The sequence below is a fragment of the Protopterus annectens genome, chromosome 2.part0, assembly GCF_019279795.1.
Source record: "Protopterus annectens isolate FY-2018-M chromosome 2.part0, PAN1.0, whole genome shotgun sequence".
NCBI classification, from domain to species: Eukaryota; Metazoa; Chordata; order Ceratodontiformes; family Protopteridae; genus Protopterus; species Protopterus annectens.
In genome coordinates this window covers 964,339,358-964,359,200 of record NC_056728.1, presented here as the reverse complement: position 1 = coordinate 964,359,200, position 19,843 = coordinate 964,339,358, and the positions used below count along the sequence as shown (strand labels likewise).

At 42.7% G+C, this 19,843-nt stretch overlaps 1 protein-coding gene across 2 annotated transcripts in view; it reads right to left on the bottom strand.

Annotated features, from left to right (window-relative positions):
* The window catches only part of PAQR3 (progestin and adipoQ receptor family member 3), a 1,198,746-nt gene that overhangs the window by 408,814 nt on the left and 770,089 nt on the right, over positions 1 to 19,843 (bottom strand). The gene's annotated exons all lie outside the window — the stretch shown is intronic.

Here is a 19,843-nt window from a genome sequence, read left to right as displayed (position 1 = left end):
CAGCACCACCACTGCGGGTAATAATACTGGATACCTACTAATAGATACTAATATCATACAGTATAGCATCCCATAAAGGTGGCCAATGCCACTACGTCCTTAAGTTGTCTTATTTATCCCACCACTCAACCTATGATAACTATTCTAATACGTATGCTTACTGAATGCAGCGACCTTATCTGTATATAAATATCAAGACGAGGCTCACTGTGAATGTACTAGCCTCTCCTTATTCGTACTACTGCATCCATATACTGGCAAACTATTATTTACATACCAATATGTGAATAAGTTGAATACAGGAAAAAAAACTACAATTGCAAGAATAACTACAAGTTAAGAGTAGACTGGCTGTCCCATCGCTCAAAATACGGTGCCATACAATACTATATACAGACTCAAAAGAATCAGTATGTTCTAACCCTCAACAAATGCTAGCTTATAAATAAACTATGTAGATGACCATTACACTTAAACCATATAATGGGGCTGTTAGACTACATATAGAAACACAGAATACAAAAATATATAAAAAATGCAGTTATATTAGGGATATGCATCCAAGACATATCTAATATGATCTAGGTAGTCATACATTGGTGTTAACTTCCCTGCTTATATTACATATTCATCACATTATGCTTGCTGCAAGAAAAAGTTCTTGCAACTGATGTAAAACCTAGCATGTGTGCACAAAATGCAGGATTATTATGACTTAACTGATGAACATCTAGCAGCAGGGTAAATGAATATTAGCAGCATCTCCAAAGCCATTCACATGTGTAGTACTTGCAATTAACGTTCCAAGCACTATAAAGGAACTAGATGTTACTTTTTCTTCTGCTTTTGTGAAGTTTTTATGTCTGTTTAGTACATTTTTAGACCACAGCTATTTTTTCCTGTACAGTCACTTAAGGCTTTTAAATTGTGATGTATTAGAAGTTGCTGTTTCAGTCGTTCGCATATAAATGTCTGCAGCTACTTCTTATTTCTAGCTTAATTTGCAGATTTTTACTGCAGTCTGGTGTGTGGAAGTACTAGCAATTGTATTAACAGGCTATAAGGTACACTGGCACCACTAAATAGCGTTAGCTCTACTTTTAAACTTGTTTTTTTACTTTGAAAAATACTGTTATGTAATGCACTTATTCTACTCTGCAAGTTTTTTGACCTTTTAGCTTTGTATTGTAAGCTAACAGATTCTACTCTGTGTTTTCCCTGTTTCTTTGCACTTGTTTCACCTTTTTTTTTCTTTCCTCCCACAGCAATCTATTTCAGCTTTATACTACAGCAGTTGACTCCTGATAGAGGCTCCCACGGCCCCTAAAAGCTAAGCCTTGTTGTTGTGGTCATCCACTTTGAGTTTAGAGTGTATGTTATGTTTTTACATTCTTTTTTCATTTTCTTTTTTCATAGCCATTTGATTCAAATTTAGATATTTTATGTGAGTGGTGTGGACGTACCACTGGGTCAGCTAACCCCCCCCCCCCGGTCTACTTTGCACACACTCCTACTGTACCTTTTGTTTCCCTCCAACCTCCATTATAAAATTCATTATTTCCTACTTTCTCCTTCCTCCTCCAACCTGCATGATTGATATATTTAGCTCAGCTCTTGTACTGTATAAACATTCTCGGACAGTTGTAAATTCGACTCAAAGTAGTATTCAAGTGTATGCTCTATTTCTCTTTACTTAACTTTACATCTCAGCAAGCATTTCACTGATAATTTCTGTAGCATGCTCTACACACAAGCTGTTCTTCCTCATTTCAAGATACTACCTCTGGATCCGGCTGTACAGTACTTCAACAATACCTTGCTTAATATACTTAATAGCCTACACCCACAAGAAAAAGAAGAGTAAAATGTAAACACATACCCTAGCTAACAAAATATTCCAAATTTGCTACAGGCCTCCCATACAGAACCCACCACTGCTCTGTACTTTCCCAGCTCAATTGGCTAGAACTCCCAAACCTGTTAACACTCAATCAACTGACCATGGCCACAAAATAACTCACAATCCCAATTTATGCCCTGCACTCTCTAATCTTATCCAACCTAATATAAATCTTAGATCTCTCAGGTCCTCAAACAAACTAATGTTAAAAGGTACCCAACCCCATAACACACATGGCATCTCCCTGTACCCTTATAAAATTGTCAAACTCTGGAACAATCTTCCTCAACCCACAGTTAAAAGCCCTAATTATCAGGAGTTCATAAACCTCCTAAAACATCTAGCAAATCATTGGCTCTGCTCCTGCCTTGCTCCTGGTTAAGTCTATTCACTCCCTAACTCAATCTCTCTTTTTGCTACTACACCTACTTTTACTTTTTCTAATAGTTCTTCTTCTTTCAAGCTCTGTCTCTTTCTTTCTGTTTTCTCCTCTTAGCTAATGCTTTGAATTAATTCTCCCTGTAACCTACAATGTGGTTACCTGCTCAACTCAATCAATACTGTTGGAATGTAAAATTATACTTATCTTTGCAAATAATGCTATGCGTACATTATGTTGTTCATGCCTTTCTACCTAGTATTTTTGACCTGTTGTATGGAAAATGTATGCAATTCTTTGTAATTTTATACACTGTATATTGCTTGTAACTGGAGCTTTTCTCCTTGGGTCTCCACTGAAAATCGGCCCCAAGCCCATTTGGACCAACCCGGTTAAAAAATGTCAATAAAATATATAAGTCGCCAGAAGGCAAGTTATTGGTCTATAATTTTTAGGGTGGCTTGAAGGTTCACTCTTAAGTACGTGCATTGTTTTTCCTGTTGTTAGCCAGGTTGGTGTCTGTTCTGGGTGCGCATATAAATAGTTCTTACTCAAAGCTAAATAATCATGCAAAGATGTTAATACATTTAACCAGAAGTTAGGTACTGCATCTTGGCCTGGTGTTTTCCGAATAGAGGCTTTTCTTAAATTTGTTTCAATCTCTCTGGCTGTCATTTCATCCCATTGCATATCCTGTACCTTTGAACTTCTTATTCTTTCGCTTATATCCATTTAGCATCTTTATGTTCCACACGATCTTCATAAATACTTCTCCAAAATGTATCTATTTCTTCTTTTTTTGGTGGTCTTTCAATTCCTTTTACCTTGTTTCTCAATTCTCTATAAAACCTTTTTGGGTCATTAATAAATTGCTTATTTTGTACTTTTCCTTTATATTTATCTGTGTATCTTCTAATTTTTTCTGCCTGTGCTGATATTTTTAGTTTATTATTTGCAATAGTGCATGATAAATCCTGATCCATTATAATACTGCTCATTGCTTTTATCATGTCTGTCTTTCCGAGTATTTTTGTTGATCTGTTCCCTCTTCTATACTCCTCTAACAGTGACACTTCTTGTCTTAATTGCTTTATAGTTTTTTATAGTAGGAGGTTTGCTACATCTTATGGCTCAGCATAGGTGGCTCCATTTACAAATGTACACAGTTGTTTACTGCCTTTGAGGCTGCGGACATAGCTAAAGAATGCTTTGTGACTGTCCTTGGCCTGGGAGGCCAAACTTACCTCAAATTTGGCTTTCGTAGACTTTGTCCTTTCAGTTTGTTTAGTTTTATGAGAGTTGTTTTACCCTGTTGGGTGCTGCATCTCCGAATTTATGGCATGATTTTCTTCCTTCTGTTATACAGCCTATTGATTTTGTGATTCTACCAGGGTGGCTTGCTTTTTGAGTCAGTTCTGTAGTTCTTCCTGGTGGATACAGCTGCCTCTATGCAGCTATTAAACTTGTACAGTGTTTCTGTGAACAGTTCTGCGTAGGCAGCAGTGTTCTCAGGGTTTATGGAGGTTCGAAATTTTGCCAGGTTATCACTTAATAGCAGGAGGTTAGCCTTAGAGTAGTTCCTGAATATTCCAGGTTAGCCGAGGGTCCAGGTTTAATTTTTACTTCAAAGGAGACCATTCTGTGGTTTGAACTTACCATGGAAGACATTAAAGTAGGGGGTGTGCAGCACTACCCCAAATGAGTGAGGATCAGATCCAGTATGGTTGTACCCCTGGTTGGTGTACTGACTATCTGGTCCTGGGAGTTTATGTTTACAAAATCCAGAAATCTCTGTGCCTGTACGTTTGGTGTCATATACGATTTCCAGTTAATACTGGGAATTAAAGTCACCCATGACTATGGTATTGGCTTGGATGGTTAGTGTTTCTAAAAAGCTTAAATACATGGTATGGGTTTCCTGGGTCATACAGGGGGACCTATAGTTTGCAAGGAAGTGGTACTGGATTTTGCCTATGGTGAGTTGAACATGAAGCAGCTGAAGTGCATTGTCCTGTTTGACGAGATATGAAGTATATTTTTGATGTAAAACAACCTTTAGTCCCTACCTGTGAAGTAGCTGGTCTAAATATGTGGAAGGCATTATAACCTTGCACTGTTGGTGTGCTCTCCATGGCTTTAAACCATGTCTCAATGACTGCACAGACATCAGCATTCTCTAGGGTGAAGAGAGCTTCTAGTTTGTGGAGTTTTTTGTTTAGACTCCTAACACTGAGCAGTAATACCTTTAGATTTCTTGGTTTTAATTTGCTATGTTGGAAGTACTTTCAGTTTGGCATTGCCTAAAAAAGGCACTATGGAGTAGACAATGTTTTAGCTAATATTCAAAAGCCTAATATGCAGAGCAGGAATGAGGTTTAAGCAGCAGAATTTGAATGAGGTACATAATGCTTAACTGACAGTGACTAGAATGTTTATAAGTGATTAGTAATATTTACAACTACAGTTGTTTCAGTGGTGTCTGTGATGCAAACTGTTTACAACTAAAGTGATTTCAGTTTATATGTTTTTCATTTATATAAATGTAAGATTGCCTTTGCCACATGTGGAAATTTAATAAATATTCGAAAGCCTAGAGGGGAGAGGTGCAGACCATCCCTAGCAAAGCTGCATGGTCTGTTGACCATCTCCTTCCATGCTGACAAATATTGCACCCCCTTAGAATGACACCAGAAACTAAGCCAATTATTAAAGTCAATCACCTTTTGTTTGTACTGTGGCATCATCTTTGAAGAAGGCAAAATGCTAGGCTCATACCAGCCTGAAACATTCTAAGAGCTCCATGATGTCTCTCTTCATAGATTCTAGTGAGGTAGATCTCATGGTCACTTACTCCCACATGGTCTATGACTGAGTCATATTGGTACTTGTGGTCCAGTGACCTGAATGCATGTGTAATGTGACGGATCCCATCTCCTGATAAGCAAATGACCATGACTTTCTCCTTACTCCGCCTGGAAAGAGGGAGTTTCCAATGACTTGAAAGTTGGATTGTGTGGTGGCTTGCCTTAAAGGTATAGAGGTAGACGCTCCATGAGCTGTAGCTCTATGTATTGATGTGGGTGTTGTTTTGAAAGTGTGCATTTGGGGCTGCTGAGGGTATTTGTTATGTGTACTTTGTCTAGGAGGTCTTTGTGGTTAAGGAAGGTTACATTTAAGTGTCTCAGCATATGTGGGTTGATATGTCTGTTTTCAATTGTGTGTGATGGGTGCAGTGTGTTTACTACTGACACCCTTTTATATGAGGGCTTTGCCTCCAGTGACATTGTATAACTACATCTTTTACATATCATATCAGTTTGTTTGAGAATTAACCGGTTGGCAGTAAAACATGAGGCAATTTCTACATTGCCTCAGGATGCCCATATCCAGCAAGCTGGTAACGGATACAGTGGGAAAGTTTGCATCCATGGCAACAGACCCTTATTTATTGATTAGACAGCTGGAGTGAGAAAGTACAGTTTTGTACCTACCATAAATGTAGATGTTCGAGTGTATACCCTGCTGCAGTCATCACACTTGGGTTATCCTGCCGTCAGGCGGTCCCGCAGACGGCCCAAATTCCAAAGTCTTGGTCTGGCGTCGGTTGCTGTCGCTTCTTCCCTGACGTCAGAGCACCAGGGGTATATCAGAGGCATCCAACGCCATTTTCTTCAATTTTTCTTGCCCCAGATGTCAGGTGCCCCTAATAGGTAGGCAAAAAAAAAAATATATATATATATATATATATATATATATATATACACATATAGCTATATGGAAAAATAAAACAAAACCCTTAGGCACAAGCAAATACACCACAGAGGTAGTATAGAATAGAGTGTAGAGATTAGTTCAGCTAGTTCAGAGGGGATGGAGGGAGGGTAACCTGGACTACAGCAGGGTATACACTTGAACATCTACATTTATGGTAGGTACAAAACTGTACTATGTTCATCGTGCTACCCTGCTGCAGTCATCACACTTGGGTAGAATCCCAAAGCTAAGGATGGGAGGTGGAGTCAAACAGGATTAGAGGAGACTAGAAGGCCCTGCAAAACTGCAGTGGTGAAGCCAGCTCTAGTCTTAGAGTAAAGTGTAAGTGGTAATGTTTGGTGAAGGTGTGTACTGAACTCCAAGTTGCAGCTTCCAGAATATCCTTGGTTGACACCCCCTTGAGGAAGGCTGTAGATGTAGCTGCTGCCCTGGTAGAGTGGGGCCTTATGGTAGCAGGAACTGGTTTTCCATGGTGGGTGTAGCAAAAACGTATGCAATGTCCTATCCATTTGGAAATGGTCTGTTTTGAGATAGCCTTTCCTTGTGATGCTGTAGCATAGGATACAAAAAGCTGGTCAGATTTTCTGAAAACCTTAGTTTCATCCAAGTAGTAACGTAGCTGCCTGTGAATGTCCAAGGAGTGCAGAAGTCCTTCTCCTTTGTTCTGTGGATTTGGAAAGAAGGTGGGTAAATGGATGGTTTGATTTAGAGCCACACTGGATACCACCTTAAGCATAAAGGAGGGGTTAGTTCGTAGAGAAACTCTGTCTTGATGAAAAATGAGGAAAGGCTCTACTGCCATTAGTGCCTGAAGCTCTGAAACTCTTCTAGCTGAAGTAATTGCTAGAAGCAGGGCAGTCTTCCAGGATATAAACTTTAAGTCAGCTGAGAAAGCTGGCTCAAAAGGAGGTAGCGTGAGTTTTTCCAGAACAAAGTTAAGGTCCCAAGTAGGTGTTGGTGCTCTCCTGGGAGGCCTAATGTTTTTGGCCCCTCTGAGAAACTGCCTTAAGAGTGGATGTGAAAATAAGGGAGGATCCGTGTTGTAGTGAGCAGAAATAGCTGTGGCGTGGATTTTAATAGATGAAAAAGAAAGCCCTTTGTATAACATCTCAGTTAAATATTGCAGAATCTGAGGTATGTCAGGCTGAAGGGTATTTTGGCCTTTAGCTTGGTTTCAGGCGCAAAACCTTTTCCATTTGTCTGAGTAGGCTTTCCTGGTGCTGGTCCTCCTGGCCTCCAGAATAACATCCATAACAGCTTGTGAGAGAGGAGCTAGCTGGTTGCTTAGGTGATTTGCCATGCAGCCAAGTTTAAGGTTTTGAGCTGGCTGTGTAGAATCTGATTGTCTTGCTGTGTGAGCAGGTGGGTAATTTGTGGTAGAATCCATGGTGGGCCCTGGGCCATATTCCTTAATAGTGGGTACCAGTGCTGGCGTGGCCAGTCTGGGGCAATGAGTATCATTCGGGGTCTCTCCATCCTGACTTTCAGTAGCACCTTTGTGAGAAGGGGTAATGGAGGAAAGGCATATACTGTTGGCATTTTCCAACCGAATGAGAGTGCGTCCACTTTCCAAGCTTGATGGTGAAAAGTCCTTTTGCAAAATTTTGTTAGCTGATAGTTTTGATGGCTGGCAAACAGCTCTTTGTCTGGGAGCCCCCATTTTTGAGCTATCATTGCGAATACTTCTGGATCCAGTTTTCCACTCGTGGGGATCCATGATGTTTCTGCTTAGGTCGTCTGCCAATGTGTTCTTTTTTCCTGGCAGGAATTGAGCTTGTAATTGAACTTGGTAAGCCAGTGCTGTGTTCCACAAGGTCATTGCTTGCCTGCATAGAGGGTAGGAGTGTGTACCCCCTTGTTTGTTTATGTACCACATTACTGTGGTGTTGTCTGTTTTTATGATAAGCTGTCCTGGATGTAAGAGGTCCTTGAAGGCTGTCAGAGCATTTTGTACAGCTAGCATTTCTTTTTGATTGATGTGCAGATTCCTTTGATCTGCTGTCCATATGCCTTGAACGCACCGTCCTGCCATGTGTGCCCCCCAGGCATAGTCCGATGCATCTGTTGTCATAGTTTGCCTGGCTGGGTGTAGGGTGAAAGGCTGACCCTTGTTGAGGTGACATGTCTGTGACCACCATAGAAACTCCTGTTGAAGGCAGGGAATGAGAGGTATCGTTTCCAAGCTGTGGCTGTGTTGAGTCTATACGCTTTTTAGGTACCATTGTAATTTCCTCATATGCAGTTTTACAAATGGTACTAGTAGTATGCAAGATGCCATGAAGCCCAAGGCCTGCAGAATTTTTCTTGCAGGGAGTTGGGTCTTTGTTGCCATTGTTCTGAAGTATTGAGTTAACTGTAGTTGTTTGTCTGGCATCAGATAAGCCATCTGGGCCGTTGTATTCAAGCTGGCACCCAGGAATGTCATATTTTGTGAGGGCACTAGTTTTGATTTCTTTTTGTTTACTGTGTACCCTAGGCAACTTAGATGTTTTACAAAAGCCAGGTGTTGTAAGAGAATGTCCTTGCTTTCTGCTTGGATGAGACAGTCGTCCAGGTATGGGTATATTTGAATTCCTCTTTGTCTGCAGTATGCAATTACTGGTGCCAGGCAATTTGTGAAGACCCTGGGCTCAGTAGATAAGCCAAAGGGCAATGCAGAGAATTGGTAATGGGTTGAACCTGCAATGAAACGGAGGTATCTTCTGCAATTTTGTCTGATAGGGACATGCAGGTATGCCTCCTTGAGGTCCAACGTTACTAGCCAAGCTTTCTTGCCCAACATGGGAAGAAGCTGCTGTAGTATTAGCATCTTGAATTTGGGTACTTGCAAGAAGGTGTTTAAAATTGAAAGGTCCAGAATGGGTCTCCAAGCATTGTCCTTTCTGGGGACTAGAAAGAGCCTTGAGTAAAATCCTTGGCCTTGCTCCTGTCTAGGTACCAGTTGAATGGCTCTGATGTCCATGAGAGCTGTAATTTGTTTTTGTGCCTCTGCCCATTGATTTTGTGGCAGGTTTGGCATTCCTTTTATCCTTGGCAATGTGTGGAAATGGAATCTGTATCCGTGTGAGATAATGTCTAGGACCCATTTGTCCTTTGTGACGATGCGCCAGTTGTCTGCAAAAAGTGCTAATTTTCCTCCCAAGGGAGCTGCCAAGAGAGTTTTGCTTGGCAGTTTGAAGTTTAAGTCATTGTGTTTGCCTTCTAGTAGTTTGGGACCTGTCTCCTCCTCCCTTCTGTGTTGCAGTGCCCAATTGGCGAGGTTTGTAAGGGATTTGTGCTTGTCCTCTGCCCCTTGGGCGCCTGTATTTACCTCTCTGTGGTCCGTCAGAAGCTGGAAAGGACCACTTTTATGTTGGCCAATTTCTGCTGAAGCGTGGGGGCTGTACCCGTAAGAAATCTTTGATGGTCTGCATGGATTTTGCTTTATCCTCCATTTTCTTTAAAACCTCCTCTGCTTTAACCCCAAATAAGACATCCTGCTGCATGGGTGCATCCAGTAACTTTGCTTTGACATGATCAAGCAGAGATTGTTCCTTTAACCAAGCATGCCTACGTATAACAGACCCAGTAACAGCTGCTCTAGAGGAAGCTTCCAAAGCATCAAAACCACACTGTAAAGTATGTTTGCCCACCTGTTCAGCTGCATGCAACAGATCTTGTATTTCCTTGAATTCAGAATGTTGAGGGTGCGTACCCATCTTTTGTTTTATTTGAGACATTAGGAATTGCTGGTATTTAAGCATGTGAAATTGATAATTTAGTGCTCTCATAGCTAGAGTAGCTGAGGTGTAAACCTTCTTCCCCCACCTATCTAGTGCTCTGGAGTCCCTTTCTGAGGGTACAGGATTTTTAGCCATAGAAGCCTTAGCCCCTTTGGGACCCTGGGAGATTGTCTCTGGATCAGCAACAGGGCTTTTGTAAAGGAATTTGTGTGAGTCAGGCACTCTAGTGTATCTATCTGGTTTGGCTGGAGAAGGAGGCAGAGAATCTGGATTTAGACTAGATTCTAAGAAAACATCATCCACAATGTCCAAAACTGGGGGGATAACAAGTGGTCTGTGCTGGGGGAGTAAAAGAAACTCTCAGAGCCTTTTCTTTGAGTCGGAGTAGTCCTGACCTTCCCAGTGGAAATGTTCCCTCATGGTATATAAGGTTTCCCCAAAGGAATAATCTTCAGGGGGAGAAGCTGAGGGAATGGAGTCTTCAGCATCAGAATCTTCATTAGAGGAAAGGAGTAATCCTGTTCCTCAGAGGAGCCTGAGGAAACAGACACTTGATCAGAGGAGGCATAATCCTCCTCTTGTCTAGACCTTTTGTCGGGTGGGGGGGGGGGTTGGGAACCCCTGATCAAAGAAATCAAATCTTCAGCCATTTTAAGCATCTGTTTCTTAGGCATAGGGCCTTGACCTGGAGACTGAAGTGCAGGCTTTTTTGGTTTTAGAGGAGTCTTAAGCTTAGCATAAGATTTTATGGTGAGAGTAGTCGGTCTGAAGACATCTTCAGAAACCGACGGTGTTTCTACAGCACCGGCTTCCCCTACTGCAATGTCGTCGGTAGGGCCTAAAGAAAATGGCTGCATCGGCCTAGAACTCTCTGCTGGGGGATCCGAAGCGGTCTGGGGATCCAATTCAGCGGTAACCAGGGGCTGCGTAGGCACCTCACTGAAAACCGGAGAACCGGTGACCGGCCCAGCCGAGGCCTCTGAGTCTGGCTTGGAACTAGGCTGCCTGTCTTTATCTTTGCGTTTTTTATGCACGCCAGTAGTCGGTTGCTCCGACGGCATAGTGCAATTAAATTTTCTACCGAAGTAGTGTCGCGCAAAATCAAAGCATCGCTTTATAGTTTGCTTATTGAACCTAGCACAAAACCGACAACCAGTGACGTTGTGGTCTGGGCCTAGGCAAGGTATACAAAAAGAATGAAAGTTCTTATGAGGTATTTGCTTCCCACAAGAAATGCAATTGTTAACTTTTTCTGACATCGGACTGAGGCAAGAAAAGGTTCCCCAACAGGGTACTTAGCTTTGAAGACTTTGGACTGAAACTCGATTCGAAAATCTCAGGTGTCGGCCGACTGGCACTTGCGAACTGCTTCTGCTTCGGGCACCGCGCAGTCCAGAAAGACTGAAGAAAATGGCGCTGGATGCCTCTGATATACCCCTGGCGCTTTGACGTCAGGGAAGAAGCGACAGCAACCGACTTTGGAATTTGGGCCGACTGCGGGACCGCCTGACGGCAGGATAACCCAAGTGTGATGACTGCAGCAGGGTAACACGATGAACATTATTAATCAATGTCAAAAGTATCTGGTTTGCAACTATAGGGACAGTGCTTGTCACTGCAAACTAGTTGTCCTGTGTGCAACTAGGTACTGCAGAAATTTCAATTGTGCTTTTACAGGAAAATTTTGTATTTTTTTTTTTTTATTTAAAATTTGTTGACCGGGAAAGTGTGACTAGGACAGAGCCTATTTTCAGCAGAGGCCCGGGGAGAAACTCTCCAGATGCATGTCTTTAGAATGTGGGAGGAAACCTAAGTACCCGGAGGAAACCCACGTGAACAGAGGAAGAACACACAAACTCCACAAAGAAGGCACCTCAGCCGAGAACTGAACCAGAAAACCTCTTGCTGTGAGGAGACAGCATTAACTACTGCACCGCTGCGTCGCTCATGTCACTCAAGGTGTCTGAGTCTGTACAGAGCAGTGCCAAACATTTGAAGGGAAACTAAGAAGTAGACCCTGAAAATTTAAGGATGAAGTATTTAGGCAGATATTCTGAAGTTAGCAACATCAAAGTTACTAGTTAGAAACTAATCAAGCAGTACTTACTGAAAACAAAGAATTAGCTTGTCAAGTATGATGAAAAGAGGGGAGTCACATGAATGGCTACTGCCTGGCTACTACTAGTGCTGGTCCCACCACAGCTTCACTCTGTTTGGATACAATGCTACTTTGCTTCTTCTCTCGCCAGAAGCAAAATGTTAGCACCAAAACCAAGATAAGAAGCAGGCTTAGCCTGTTTGGTGATCCACAATCTTGTCCCAGATGATTAAGGGTCTGTACCCTTGTTGTGGCTTTTTCCTGGTAGATGCCTTGAATAGCAACGAGACCAATCAGAAAAGTTAAGCACACACACTCACTGTCCAAACAGTCAGGAATCAATGCACTCTGCCTCCTTCTCTCACCAGGAACAGAATATAAGCACAAATTCAAAGCTGTCATCTGTAAAACAGTTAGGCTTTCTGGTGATCAGCCGTCTCCAGGAAATAATGTCCCTGTGCTCCTTCTCTCCCCAGGAGAAAACAGAAGCACTAATCCCAAGATGACTACTGAGAGGCAGTCTTCTATACCTACCTGTGTGTAATGTTGAAATCAGGACCAGCCTACTGTTGTGATCTGATATTTAATAGCCTAGAGGGATTCCTCTGTACTTTAAGAGCTAGCCACAAAGTTTGAGAAATCATTTTATGCTCAACTCCTGACAGACTTGCTTGGCTACAAACATCTGCATTAGAAGCTGAAGCTAAGTGAAACTTGCAGTAGTGCATTTAATATTCTGTTAAGTACAAACTTGCAGTTTTAAAAGTACTGTATTTTTATTTTTTCTGTTTCCTAATTGTGTGTTTCTGAACAGTGTGCTCTCTCTCTCTCTCTCTGCAGTTAGTGTTGCTGGCTATGGAATTGCCCGCCCCTCCTGTAACTCTGTATTAAAACACTCCTCCTGGATCCATCTCATTTGCTCACTTAGCCAAGTACGTGAGATCATATTCTGAGTCTAGTGTTCACTTTACTTAATACAGTGAGCAGATTTGAGAAGGCTCAAAAAATTTTTTTTTTTCATTTGCTTTTACTGTATTTGCCTTTCCTCCTACTTTATTTTGCTTTTCTTAAAAGTTCTCAATTTTATTTATTCTGCTGCATTTATTACTGCTTGGCAGTAGCCTGATTAAATTGTAACTGTTATTCTAAGTCTTTTGGTTTAAGCGCTTGGGCTTCATACAGGCCATTTTACATTAAGAAGGTTTGTGGTGTGCACTGTTGTGGCAGGACAGGTAGCTTACATCCTTCTAAGCTGGGAACTGCTGATTGAAGGCCCAGTGTCTGCTATGCTAAAAGTGTATTAGTTCTGGCTTAAGCACTTGGGCTTCAGGCCAGTTATTCTACATTAAGAAGGTTTGTGGTCTGCATTCTTGTGGGAGGAGAGGCTGGATTCTGCCCTTCTGAGCTGGGAATATCTGGTCACAGGCTTATTGTGCCTGCTTATTTGAACTGTTTCTTTCTGAAATTGGTGCGGCTTGTTGCTGTAGCATAGACAAGATTCAGTCCTGCTGAATCTAGTTTTGTTTGTATAACTTGAGCACTGATCCAGGCCATCTTTTTTGGAGAAGGTTCCCCTGCACCCTAGTAAGCAGGGGTGTGCAGTTAGAACTTGTCTGATTGAAGACTGCTGGTACAGGGCTCAGTTTTGAGCTTTTTTTCTGGTTAATTGGGACACTTGTTTAAATCAGTTTGTTCGTTTTCTATTGTTTATATATATATATATATATATATATATATATATATACACACACACACACACACATATATATATATATATATATATATATATATATATATAAATTGTACTTTACTCATCTGCTTTTACTGTATTTGTGTTTCTTCCTACTTTATTACTAGGGGCATTGACTACAACTCTGATCTGAGATATATAACAATTTCTGCGCATTTAAAGTGTTTTTTGAGTGTATCTGCTTTATTTTCTAAAAAAAAAACTATATATATATATATATATATGCTTGTTTCCAGCCTTTCTAAGCAAGTATAGTCCAGTTTTCAGGTTAGTGCTGTTTGCCCTTTCCTTACTTGGATAGAAGGAAGTTCTCTGTTCACCTGTGAGACAGGGGAGCTTTGAGCAGCCTGTCTGTCCCTAGAGGAGTGGTTTCAGCCCAAAAATTAGTAGTTTATTGGTCATTTTGGGCTAATTTCCCTCTCTATCATTTCCCTGCTATAAATACCGTATTTGCCCAATTTTGCGTGCCGGGCAGCTAGTGTAAAACTATTCCCAGCTCCACAAAGTTTCCTCTTCAATTTTTCCCTTGGAACTAGACAAACTTTCAACTTAAGCAGTCAAGCCACTCATTTCTCAGCCTGGCACTTACTCAAAACGTACAGCAAGCACTTATAAACACTAGCACTAGACCCTTCTGTACTGTACAGAAGGATAGGCTCTCTATTTGACCTTACCAGCCATCCAGTAAAACAGTTCACTGTACCTATCCAGGCATGTCCAAAGGGCAGTTTCAGGTGTATTCTCCAGTCCAACTGGTGAATCTGGGCATTTTGAGGCAATGTTACAACTGCCTCACGTACACAGACAACCCCCTCCTCCTACCACCAAACACTAATACATGTGAGAAATGCAATTATATAGCCAAACTGGAGGCTAAGCTCTCTCATCCCAAGACTGGATCAGACAGTCAAGAGGCGAAGGGAAACGCTTGCAACACACCACCAGTCTCACATAAACCCATTAAAGCAGCACTGGAGAAAAAACACACATAAATACATGAAAACATATTCAGAGGCTCTAAATAAAAATCTGCAAAACCAACAGAGGCCTCCAAAGCAAACATCCAAGCAACCTCCACCCCCCCAACACAAACCATGAAATACATACAAAACCAGTGTGCCATGCAATCACAGTCCTTAAGGCAATATAACATACCCAACATACTAGTAATAGGTGACTCTATAGTCAGGCACACTGACGTCCCACTCACTAGGCTGAATAAGGAGAAGGTTACAGTTAGCTGCCTGTCAGATGCCAGGACTGCCACACAACACAATCACTCAGGTCACTACAGAAAGTACAGTTTTGTACATACCATAAATGTAGATGTCCGATAGACATGCAACTGCAGTCATAACGTGTGGGTTGTCCTGCCTCAGGCAGCCCTCGGTCGGCCGGATTCCAAAGTCTGGGTCCGACGTCGGCTGATGTCGCATTTCTCTCCGACATCAGAGCGGCTGGAGTACATAAGCATCAGCCGATGCCATTTTCTTCAGTGTTTCTTGCCCCAGATGCCAGGTGCCCTCCAAGGAAGGCTGTAATCAAATTGGAAGACAAAAACAGGATTCCAAACAAATAAATGAGCAATAAAACAAATACACCATAACAGATATCCCCAGCTAAGAGCAACAGGGATAGGAGTGGACCCTAGGCATAGAGGGGTATGGAGGGAGGGAAAATCCGACTGCAGTTGCATGTCTATCGGACATCTACATTTATGGTAGGTACAAAACTGTACTATGTCCTTCAAGAATGCAACTGCAGTCATAATATGTGGGTAGAATACCATAGCTTAGCTGGGGGAGGAGGTATGCTCTAGGAAAGAGATGGTGTGGCAATCAAACCCTGCAGGACTGCCGAAGCAAAGCCTGCTCTGGATCTGGAGTATAGAGGGAGATTGTAGTGTTTGGAGAATGTATGCACGGAGCTCCATGTAGCAGCTTCTAGAATGTCCTTGGTAGGCACCCCTCTTAAGAATGCTGTAGAGGTGGCTGTAGCTCTGGTGGAATGTGGTCTGACATCAGCTGGAACAGTCTTTCCATGAAAGGAATAACAATCTGATGCAGTGTCCAATCCATTTAGAAATAGTCTGTTTTGAAATTGCTTTTCCTTGGACTGCCGGGGCGTAAGCTACAAAAAGTTGTTCAGACTTCCTACTGGCCTTTGTTCTGTCCAGGTAGTATCGAAGTTGTCTGTAAATGTCCAAGGTATGCAACAGTCTTTCCCCCTTATTCTCAGGATTGGGGAAGAAAGCAGGCAGATGGATGGCTTGATTTAAAGAAACCCTAGAAACCACCTTTGGCATAAAAGTAGGGTTGGAAGCTGCTGGCTCAAATGGAGGTAGAGTCAGTTTTTCTAAGACAAAATTGAGGTCCCAGGCTGGCACTGGGGCCTTTCTTGGCGGCTTAATGTTCTTGATTCCCCTGAGGAATTGCCTTAGTAAGGGGTGAGAAAAAACAGGAGGATCAGTGTTGTATCTAGCTGAAATAGCAGATGCATGTATCTTTATGGAAGAATATGAGAGGCCGTTCTTTAACATATCTGCCAAATATTCCAAGATGAGTGGGATGTTCAACAATGATGCATCATGTCCCTTGCTGGTATTCCAATTGCTGAATCTTTTCCACTTTGCTAAGTAAACCTTTCTGGTGGATGGTCTTGAGCCTCTGTTAGTATCGCTGAACTTCCTTGGAGAGATAAGCTGAAGTTATTTATGGGATCTCCCAGGCTGTTAGCTGCAGTGTCAGAAGATTTGGATGCAGTGTTTCGAAATTGTGTTGAGTCAAAAGTAGAGGCCACTGGGGGAGGACCCACCTCCTGGTGTGGCATATGCTCCGTAGTAGTGGGTACCAGTGTTGTCTTGGCCAGTCCGGAGCTATTATGATTCCCTTGGGCTTCTCTGCTTTGATCTTTAGTAATACTGAGGTCATCAGTGGCAGAGGTGGGAATGCATAGATTGCTAGGGAGTTCCAGTTGAATGAGAGGGCATCTATTTTCCAAGCTTTTGGATGGTATGTCCTTGTGCAAAATTTTGGTAGAAGATGGTTGAGGTGAGAGGCAAATAGGTCCACTTCTGGCTTGCCCCATGTCGAAGTGAGTTGTCTGAAGGCCTTGGATGTAACCTCCACTCGTGTGGATCTGTGAAATTCCTGCTTAGGCTGTCCGCCAACACATTGTCTTTTCCTGGAACAAACTGGGATTGTAACTGGATGTTTAGGTTCAGTGATTTCTCCCAAAGCTGCATTGTCAGTCTGCAAAGGGGGTAAGAGTGGGTGCCCCTGCTTGTTTATGTACCACATCACAGTGGTGTTGTCTGTCCGTATCATTAAATGGCCTTGCTGGAGTTGGTGTTGAAAAGCCTCGATGGCATGCATTACTGCCAGCATTTCCTTTTGGTTTATATGCAGATGTGTTTCCTTTGGAGACCATTGTCCTTGTATACACCTGCCTTCCATGTGCACCCCCATCCAAGGTCTGAGGCGTCTGTAGTCATGGTCTGTGTTATCTGTGGTTTTTGAATGACATACCTGTGTTTGCCTGGCTCACGAGGCCCACCATAGAAATTCCTTTTGTAGGCATGGAATGAGTGGTATGATTGTCTCAAGTTGTTGCTGTGTTGAGACCAAATGCTTTTAGGTACCATTGAAGCTTTCTCATGTGTAGTCTTGCTAATGGAACCAGGAGAATGCAGGATGCCATGTAACCCAGGGCCTGTAGGAATCTCCTTGCAGTCATCTGGGTGAGTTTTGCTAAACCTTTGAAGTAATGAGTTAACTTCTCTTGCTTGTCTTCTGTCAGGTAAGCCATCTGAGAGGCTGTGTCTAGTTTGGCTCCTAAGAAGATTATTTGCTGGGATGGCTGCAGTCTTGACTTTTGGAAGTTGACTGTGTATCCCAGAGCTTGAAGTAATCGTATGACATAATCCAGGTTTTTTGTCAACATCAATTTGTCGTCCGCTTGTATGAGGCAGTCTTCCAGGTACGGATAAATTTGTATACCCTGGAGCCTACAATGAGCAATTACTGAAGCCAGGCATTTTGTAAATACTCTGGGCGCAGTAGATAAGCCAAATGGCAATGCGGAGAATTGATAATGCTCTGGCCCTGCAAGAAATCTGAGGTATCTTCTGCAGCTGTGTCTGATAGGGACATGCAGGTATGCCTCCTTGAGGTCCAGAGTAATCAGCCATGACCCCTTGCCCAGCATGGGAAGGAGTTGCTGTAGAGTCAGCATTTTGAACTTTGGTACTATGTGAAAGGTGTTTAATGCGGACAAGTCCAGTATTGGTCTCCATTGAGATTCTTTTCTTGGAACAAGGAACAGTCTTGAGTAAAACCCCTGGTCTTGTTCTTGTTGTGGAACTCTTTCTATTGCTTTCATTAGAGTCAGCAGAGTGATTTGCTTGATAGCCTCTGCCCTCTGATTTTGTGGTAGGTTTGGCATGCCTTGTTTTCTTGGTAAGGTATGAAAATGAAACCTGTACCCTCGGTCTATAATGTCCAAAATCCATTTGTCAGTCTGTGCCAGTTTTCTGCAAACAGAGATAATTTCCCGCCCAAGGGAGCTTCTAGTTGTTCCCTGGTAGGCGGTAGTAGAGGAAAGTCATTGAGATTGTGGTTGTGGGGCAGGTGAAACCCCTGCGTCACTTCTTTGGTTTCCTGGCTGCCATTGTCGTCCCCTGTAAGGGCCTCTGTATTGGCCTCTTCCTCGGCCACATCTGTTCTTACCCCTTTGAAACTTTTCTGGATTAGGAAAGGACCAGTTTTTTGAAGGCCAATTCCTACTGAATCTGGGGGGTTGAACCTGGAGGAAATCTTTCACAGTCTGAACTGATTTTGCTTTTCTTGATGGTCTTTAACACATCCTTAGCATTTGCACCAAAAGCTTGTTCTTTTCCAAAGGTGCATCCAGAAGTTTTGCTTTTACATGATCTGGTAGAGGTTGATCTTTTAACCAAGCATGTCTACGAATGACTGCCCCTGTCATAGCTGCCCTACATGAAGCTTCCAGTGCATCATATCCACACTGCAGGAAGTGATTGCTTACTTGCTGAGTGTTATGTACAGCTTCCTGCAAAGTTTTCCTGTCTAAAGGATCAGGAGTGGCTAATGTTTTTTGTAAATCTTCTAACAGATAATCCTGATATTGTAACATATGAAAAAGGCAATTTAAGGCTCTCATAGATAAGGTAGTGGATGTGTAAACCTTTTTGCCCCATCTCTCTAATGACCTAGCTTCTCTGTTGGAAGGCAAAGGATTTTTTGAGGTGGAGGATGAAACTCCTTTAGGCCCCTGTGAAATAGTTTCCAAATCAGCAGTATGGGCCCTGAATAAATGGGAATGAGTTTCTGGGACCCTGTAATACCTGTCTGGCTTGGCTGGAGCAGGAGGAAGAGAATCAGGGGTAGCACTAGAGTCAGAATACAAATCATCCAGAACATCAAGTACAGGAGGAATAGCTAAGGGCCTGTGCTGAGGCTTCTTAAGGAAAGTCCTAAGGCGTTTCCTAGAATCAGAATATTCCTGACCTTGCCACTTGAAATGTTCCCTCATGGTATGCAGAACTTCCCCAAAAGAAATATCCTCAGGAAGGGAGGCCGAGGGGATGGAATCTTCTGCATCCGAGTTCTCATAGGTCTGGAAGAGCTCTTCCTGGCTATCTGAGTGGACAGAGCCCTCAGAATCTTCATCTGAAGGTGTAGGATCAGAGGGTTCAACCCGGGGCCTTTTATCAGGAGGAGGCTGGGATCCTCTCTCAGGATGGGCCTGTGAACCTCTAATCATGGAAATCAAATCAGCAGCCATGGACATAATTTGTGTTTCTGGAGTCGGCTGAGGTAAGGATTTAGAAGTAATATGCTTTGTTTTGCTGGCTGCCTTAGCCCTAGTGTAGGCCTTAATAGACATGGCCATAGGGGGCCTGGCAGCTCCACGTGCAGGAGTGACCTTGTCTACAGCAATGGTCTCGGGCATTTCCTCGGTTTCGGTATCCGGAGGAAAATCTATAACTGGCGTCGGAGTAATGTCTGGAATCGGAGTCGTCAGTAATGCGGTGTCTACGGTTCGGAGCGGTGGAGAGACCGTCTCAGAGGGAACCGGAGCACTCGCTCTAGGTTTTGGCGTGGAGTCGGTGGTAGACGCGGGCTGAGGATGTCGGTCCCGGTCTTTTCGCTTTTTGGGAGTTTGCGATGTCGGAAGATCCGACGGCATGGTGTAAGCA